This window comes from Dermacentor albipictus, unplaced genomic scaffold (genome assembly GCF_038994185.2).
Source record: "Dermacentor albipictus isolate Rhodes 1998 colony unplaced genomic scaffold, USDA_Dalb.pri_finalv2 scaffold_14, whole genome shotgun sequence".
Lineage (NCBI taxonomy): Eukaryota > Metazoa > Arthropoda > Arachnida > Ixodida > Ixodidae > Dermacentor > Dermacentor albipictus.
The window spans coordinates 7,690,453-7,698,863 of NW_027225568.1; the positions used below are offsets into that span (position 1 = coordinate 7,690,453).

Sequence of the window (8,411 nt, forward strand, 5' to 3'; positions counted from 1 at the left end):
CCGAAGCGATTCAAATTGAAAATGCGTTATAGAATTTCTTTCTATGCCAAGCTATAGCTTACAATATAGACTTATCTTTGGTTCTCTTTGTCTTGCAACAGCTATGCGCAATTAGGCAGCCGCACAAATCCTCAGATGACGCTAGGCGAGACATTGGCTGGCCCCAACCAACCTGTTCGTGGCGCCACCTACCGTCCCGTTTCCTATCCAATCCAATCCAATCAGTCTGTCGCTCTGTTTTCGAGTCGGTCGGGTGTGCGAGCTGCAACGATGTGCTTGTTAGATCGTGTGTTTTTGTGTTTGCTGTAACCAAATGTGACTTAGTTCGCGTGCGCATAAGCGCCACAGACAGCTTGTGTCTCGCTGCAAACTCGCCGTGTGCGTGGCGCGCCAGCGAAATGTGGACCAACGATGTTCATGCTGTGGAGTGCGTTCCCTTTGTCTCTGGTTGTCGTGGAAAGTTGGGTGGACGTCGCGAAGAAATAATGCGTGTTGTTAGCGTGCCACTGCTCGTCCACTATGCACCGGTATGTCTGCTGGGAGTAGCATCGAAGCACTGGCAACTTGGAGGGCGCTTTTCGACCGCGTCGGGCCGTTCAAAAGGTGAGTAACCGTGCTTCCTAACTACACACGTGTTGTGCGTGCTTCTCGTGTGGGCATAGGGTGCCTTGCGAACGTAGGAAAGAGAACTCCCACGACAACAGTGAAACCTATGCCGATGCTTGCTGGGTGTCAGAGTTTAGTTGCGCGAATTAATTGCCATAATGCAGAATTGAAAATCTTGATAAGCGTTTTCTTCTGATGAGAAAGATTACGTTCAAAAATAATCGTGTTCATCATGCGCGCTTGTGCGTGAGCTCCCGTTTTTCTGCTGAAGTCGCATGATAACGACTCATCTACCTCTTGACCGATTCTTACTGCTATGACGTTTCCTCGCTTATAAATGATTCGACGTTGTAGATAATCTCTGCTTACAAGGTTTTCGATTTACGAGCAGTATTGGGGAAAAAAAATGTAAGCAATCACAGCGTGCTACTAGTACAGGTTTGTTTTGAAGGGGTGTTGCCATAACTTCGACGTAAGTAAACATTACAAGGGATAGTTACTTAAAGTTATGAAAGAAACTCTAGAATCGTTATGTAAACAAACATTCATGTAATGCGCTGCTGCTCCTGCGTGTGAAATTTTGCCTTGTTGAAAGGGTCCCTGTTATCGTGACATTCATCAGTAACTTTGACTTTGTGCTCTGTTGCCACCCTGCACCAGTGCAGGCATTGTTTTCATGACTGTTTTTACATGCTCCTTGCATGTGTTCACTATGTGATAGTCTTACTGTGCCACAGCTATAAGTTAACACAGAATTCTCTTTGTAGTGGTGAAGCCGTGACCCACAACAGTGTCCACATAACCCATGGCCATGGCTGCAGCAACACGGCGTGTAATCTGGATGGATATGTCAGGTATGCTTTAAGTGTACGTGTTCACAAAAGTAGGATCTCGGTATCATTAGCGGATAAGTGTATCGACATATTACTTAATGCATCTTGCTAAATAGGCTAAATATTTCTGCAACATCATTCCACTTGCTGCTTATTTGTGTTTGTAGATATTATGCACACATTATCTTGTTCTGTTAAAACTACACGTCGCATGTCCTGACGTTTAGTATTTTTCTCGCATCAATTGCTTGGCTGCAAGTCCATTTTATTTTTGCCTATTACACAGTATGTTTCTTTTTATCTTGGTTTTATTTGTTTGGAACTGTTTCTTATGCTGTAGCCCATATTTCCCTGTTTTCCTTTCTGCTTGTGATACACACATGTGCTGTTTTTGTCCATGTAGGAATTCGAAGTGTAGTGTGCCATATATGTCACAGGTCTAAGCACGCAGTGTGCCTACCATTGTTTAACATTGATATTTACAATCATGTCTGTCTTGTTCTCAGAATAACTGTCACTGGCAAATACACATTTGATGAACTAGAATTTCTTGAAATGAAATAGGAAGGCCAGTATTCATTGTGCTGCAGTTACATAAGTAGTGAGGTGTTTTCTGGTAAGCTTTCTATTTTTTCTCTCACTTTCTTCGTATTCTTTTCTTTGCAAGCTGCCCTTATTCATGCTGGTAGGCATTGTAGCAGTTGTGAGTGTGTTTACTGCAGCAATGTCACAGCTAGTTTGCACACACTACAGGATGCCAACAGATACCCATCACTGTTTTTGTGCATTTCTGAGAACCAGCTGTGTCCACTCGGCGAAACTTGTAGTGTCCATTTGAATTTACCAATCAGTTCATGTAACATTTCAGGACAAAATTTACGCAGTGAGAGAAGGGAGACTATGCAACATGACCTTGGCTAACAACTGACTGTTTAAGTTGTTCGAAGGACTAACAAAAATAGCACTGGATGTGCACTTGTGTTGTGCACCAGTTAATTTGAGAGGGATGGCAGAAGTTATAATTCAAAGGCATAAAATCATGGTAAATGGTGTCTGCATAAAAAGAAGTAAATAGGCACAGACTAATTTCTATCCCTTGTAATCTACAAAGGATGCCTTTCTTCATGCATTGATAATGGGGGCTGGCTCACACTTATTGTTATTTATGTGGTGCGCCTGACTGATTTCTCTTGCCAATTTTCAGCCATGGGTGAAAACAGATAAACAATCCTAATCTGGCCTGAAGCCGCATTGCAGATATGTGTGGCCAAGTCGGACGAGCATACTGGTCTTTTGAATTAAATATGGTGATCTCACAGGTACATATTTAGGCACCAGCCAGTCTGCGCTATGTACATTTGACCACATGTGAAAGGAATACAGCACAGTGCCTCTGACACGCACTGGACAAATTTGGTGCTACCTTTAACCAAGCAAGCCTCGCTTGCCTCCTTGCATTTCTCGATTCAATTTTCAATTCAATCAGTTCATGTAACTTTTCAGGACAAAATTTGCGCAGCGAGGGAAGGGAGACCATACAACATGACTGTTGTGCATATGCTGCCTAATTTATTTTTGCTGAAAATATACGTGCATTGCAGTCCACAAGTGAATTGACAAAGGCACCCAGGCATTGGAGGCTTGCTTAGTTAAAAATACCCAAAATTTGTCTCGTATCTTTCAGGGTTAATGTAGGCTACTCTTTTGATCACGTGCATATTTGGTCCAATGTACATCGGGCACGCTGACTAGCCGGTGCCTCAGCATGCGCCTAGAAGAGCACCATAATTCACTCAAAGGACCAGTGTGCTCGTCTTATTTGACCATGCATTGACACGACAAGCTGTGCACTGGATTTAGCTTGTTTATCTGTTTCGTTCGCCTATGGCAACCGACTGATACAACAAAATCAGTGAAGAATACCACAGCCAAAAATGGGACGTGTGTCAGTCGACGCTCATTATGATTGCATGACAAAGAGGAATACTCTCTAATGACGTGGCATAGCAACCACCATGCTTATTTATTAAATTATTTTTATGCAAGCTTGTTTGTCATGCTTCTACGCATTTGTTTTTCAACTTTTGCCCTCCCTCTGAAAGCAGTGCTCGGGTGTAAATGATAAAAAACCCCAGACATGGTGTGGTGTATTTCTTGAATGGGATATATGCCATCATTCAGGAGGCCAACACATGCATGACATAGTAGGCTTGGAATGTATGAGAACTGTGCCCGTAGCTGATGCAAATATTCTATAACGACTGGCACTTGGATGTCTCTGGGATGCATTGGGTTGCCCATACACAAACACTCCTACGCTCATTTCCATGCCAAGTAATTAGTGAGAATTTCTCATTCACGCTAGCAATCCACAGACACTGCTGTCCTTTGTCAAGTGGAAACCGATATAGCTGAAGTAGTTCACGACATGTACACACGCCACAGCTGATCCATGTTGCACATTTGTTCAGCCAAGAGCAATTTCTGCTTACTGTAGTTACTGCTGCACCCAAAGGCCACAAAGTGGTTCCTCAACTTTGTGTGAACCGACACCACATAAATTTTTCGCAGAACTAGCTATAACGTCTCCAGACCGTTCTGCAGCAAGTGATACAGCGTGTATTTCTGTGGTTGATTGCCAAGTTTTGTTAATTATCTGTCCTTTCTACCATGCAGGGTACACATGCACTTACTTCAAGATGACGACACTCCACCTCAAGAACAGCCTCTCCTCAGTGATAAGTAGCGAGAATAAATGAAAGGGAGATATCACATCCGTAACCAGGCTGATACTGTGTTTTCCTTTCATTTAACCTCCTTCTGCATTTAAGGAAGCATTGATATGCCCAATAAATGTTTTTGTTAAATTTCTTTCGTTGAGTAATGTCTAACATGCAGCATATGTAGGGCCCATGTACATGTCAGAAGTGCTGCATCTTCACTGGACATACATGCATACAGGCTGCATATATATAGCACCAAAGTCACGCACAGGTAACATATTTAAATAAGGTCTGACTGCCATTGGGACACATGAGAAAATGTTACCACACGTGGTGGCCAATTTTGTTATAGGAGTAATACGAGCACCGGCAGTCTAATGTATAAGCTCATTAGAGATTCGCTAGGAAGACGTGAGAAAGTCACAAGAAAACTGCTTTGGAGCGCACATTAGGAAGACATTTCATGCTCACAAGAAAAGCACTCGTCAAGAGTTCTACAGAAAGACGGTGGCCAATATGTTATAGAATGACATTAGGAATACATCAGAAAATTCCAAAGAAACTCATCAGAAAGTCTAATGGCTGTGATGTCAAAACTCGTCAGACTTTCATGTGAAACTCATCTCATATTTTCATAAGGGCAAGCCTTGGGGTGGCGCAAACCATCGAAACGACGACAGCGCACCGCCAGCAGCAGTAATCGAAGCGTCAGCTAAGCCTTTATATTGTAAACTTTATTTGTAACGCTTTCGTTACAAAGAAACTTGCCGAGTTCCGTCTTGTGTGCCTTTAGAATAAAATGTGGTCATCCTTTACCGATGAAAATTTGGCTAGGCCCGAGCAGACGCTGCCAAATTCATGACGTCACGGCCATCAGGCGCGGGAACTTCAACGCGGCGTCCGCGCGCGTTGAAGACGGTGAGTCTTCACGGCCTCAACGGCCAGGCGGATTGCTCGACGCTGGTCGTCTTCAGACTCGCTCTGGTACAAGGCCTCCCAGGCTTCTCTACTGTCAATGTTTTCCTTGGCCCCTGGGGAGCCAGCGCACTCCCATATTATATGGTCCTCCCCCCCTACCTACGTGTAGGTTAAGAGGCGGGCACCCCAGCTCGGTGGAATAATGTTTGCAATCAATCATTCAATTCAACGCGGCGTTGCCATCGGTCTTCCGTTTTAGCGTCTTTTCTGGCTTACCCTACTCAAAGTAGGAGCGGCGGTAATGTAGAAAAGTAGTTTAATGGTACAGCGCCAGTTATTTTCTCTTTAGTGTCCCTCTTTAAAATGAGCCACAAGATGTTCTTGCTGTGCTTCTATGAGTCATATCGTTTGTCCCGCATAGAACCACCTACAACTTTAGTCAGCCTGCTTTTATTAAAATGCTGTAGAACGCCCTATGAGAGCGTGCTCTCTCGGGAAGCTGTTTCAAAGGAGGTTCTTGTTATAACGACAACAGGTAAAGAGCAATGACAAAAGAATTATCGGAGATCGTCAACTGAAATCTGTGAAATATCAAAGAAAGAAATTTAATGGGGGGAAGTCAGTTTGGATTCGGGGGGGGGGGGTTGGAAGGGCCGTGCAGTGACGTTCGCCTTTTTCTTCTATCTTTTTTTTCTTACTGTATCGCGTGCATTTTTCGCACACCACGTGACTGCGCGAGATTAAAAAGGGAGAGCCCTGGAGAATATTGTTCTCAATGAAGTATTATTGCAGGAAGCAGTAATATTAGGCAAGTTCCTAGAGATTCCAGGCTTGTACTGCGCACTATACGTTGACAATTAGTTTTCCTCCTCGTAAACCTTCTCCATCGCAACGAGCTTTTGCAAGCTCATTGGCAGAACGCCGTCGCCAACGCTCTGTATCAGTGGTGCCGTGAGTTCCTCTCCACTTGTCCGAGGCGACTCGAAGACAAGAAGAGTGATAGAAAGTTGGAGAGAGTGACAACACAGACGGCACTCCGATCTACGCTACATCCACTCCGGGTACTCGGAGTGGGAGTGATTGGTGACCGATGTGAACCGCCGGGATCATCGCATGCGTGGAGCCCCTGCCGTCGACCGTTTCTCTCATGTGCACAGCCTCTGCTCTCGAAAGTGCTGCGAGGTTGAGCCAAGAACACAAGTCGCGCGCTTGCCGACCAACGGAGACGCAGCATGCAAGGGACAACGGTTGGGTGTAAAACGTTACTGCACTGCGCACGAAAATTACTGTGAGAGAAATCAGTCTCTTTTGCGTGCGTGCTCCTATAACATGACCCGTTCAGGCAGCATGGGAATATTCAGCAGGGCATTCAGTATATCTTAAAGGAACGGGACAATTCTTATGTATCATGTCGTCGATTACACGTCAGATATGACACTTTAAGGTCTCTAATGTGTGTGTGTGTGTGCGTGTGCGTGTGTGTGTGTGTGTGTGTGTGTGTGTGTGTGTGTGTGTGTGTGTGTGTGTGTGTGTGTGTGTGTGTGCAACGAAATCTGCCTAACCTATCACATCATCTACTTCAACCATTTCTTTTTCTTCAAAGAAACACATGTTTCAGCTACGTTGTGTCTGTTACAGTTTCGGTGCAGCGTTTAAAAGGGGGCCATACTTAGCTTGGATTTGTCGAAACTTCATCCACTTGGCTTCCAATACACATGCACCGTATTATATTATTATTCTTGATTACGGCACTATAATTGCAAATGTGTTGTGCCTACGCAAGAATTCGTTCATTTTAGCCGCCAATTGGGCTCCCTCCCGTGCGGCTTGTTTCCATAACACTAAAAAAAAATAAACGAAAAATTTACAATATCAAAAACTTATCGATCGTGACGGTTTTTACTCCCACCCATATGTAATCTAGATGTAGCGATACACGTATACTCTAGAAAGTAGTGGTTTATTTCTGCACTGAAAAAATCCACAATAAACGTTGAGCTCTCAAGAAATCCTGCGAGGCACACGCATGCTTGATCCTGCTGTGGCAATAAAAAAGCAGAACCATATTTCCTCAATGAAGTCGTATTAAATCGTAGAAAAGTAAACTTATGCTACCCGCCTTCCCCACGATGGCCGAACGACTGCAGCCACCAGGTTTTCCTCTATTAGTCTAAGACTACAACTCAGAAAGGTGCCTTACCTTAACAAGGAAGCCTTTATCGACGTAACACGGCGCTGCGTCAATTAATTTTTCTTACTAAGGTGCCATAAAGAGACACCCGTGGTGCTCCTTTTCCAAAAGTACCTAAACGAGCTCTTCGCCGCACTAAAACATCCGCCTTCATAGATACTGTTGCATCATTGCGCTCGCGGTAACTAAGTACGAAAATTCTAAGAAACAAAAGTAACAAGAAATGAGCTCGACGCGATAAATAGCGCGCTTCGCTAACAAGTAGCTGGAGCCTATTCTATACCCTGCTAGTGAACCCGCGCACGCTCAAAAGGCAGCTTCTTTGCAGCGCTTCTGTTGGATGACTTTCCCACTTGGAATAGGCTTGGATACTGCACTCGCGGACAACCTTCTGTGGCTATGAAGGGAAAGCCACGGAGACAAAGCGCGCACAAGTGAGAGCGCTTCTGAAGAGTCCCGCGTTTTTATCCGCATTATTTTAATCTGGAGAAGAGAAAACATAACACCTTATTTATTAGCAACAGTTAGATAAGACAAAACACAAATAATGACTAATAATGACTGAAATTACTTCTAACGACTACAGGTTTTCCCGCTCAATTTAATCCAAGCGCCAGTCAATTTAATCTCAGCGCCAGTCAATTTAATCTAAGCGCCAGTCAATTTAATCCAAGTGCCAGTGATTTTAATCCGAGCGCCACTCAATTTAATCCAAACGCCACTCAATTTAATCCAAACGCCAGCCGAAATAATCCAAACGCCAGTGAATTTAATCCACACACAACGGAATTCAAGAACCTTTGGATTTCAAGTCTTCTGAAAATTTGAGAACATATTATGAGTTAACACCTTGAAAATGAATGAACGAGGTGGTAGGCCAGTAGCTAGCCTGCCACGGAACTAACGACCACTTTGGAAGGTTTCGAAGCGAAAAGCTTCACTACGCTGTAGTCAACACCGCGCATCACGCGAGCCGGCGTATATGGTGTACCGGCGTATGTTGGAATTGGCTCCGTGGGCGTGTTCGGAGTCGAATTGGCTCCATAAGCGTGTTCGGAGTCGGCGCAGGTGCCCACTTCCGCGCGCAATGCGTCATCGTTGGACGTTCGCCGCAAGCGCGTGTTTATCGCGGAGGCCGAC

General features: G+C 44.4%; 1 long non-coding RNA gene across 1 annotated transcript; it reads left to right on the forward strand.

Moving 5' to 3' along the window:
- Positions 1-233: 233 nt before the first annotated feature.
- LOC139051709 (uncharacterized) lies at positions 234-4,310 on the forward strand. The gene is made up of 3 exons (XR_011509506.1): positions 234-603; positions 1,374-1,460; positions 4,116-4,310. It is a non-coding gene; the product is annotated as an uncharacterized lncRNA (long non-coding RNA).
- Positions 4,311-8,411: the final 4,101 nt, after the last annotated feature.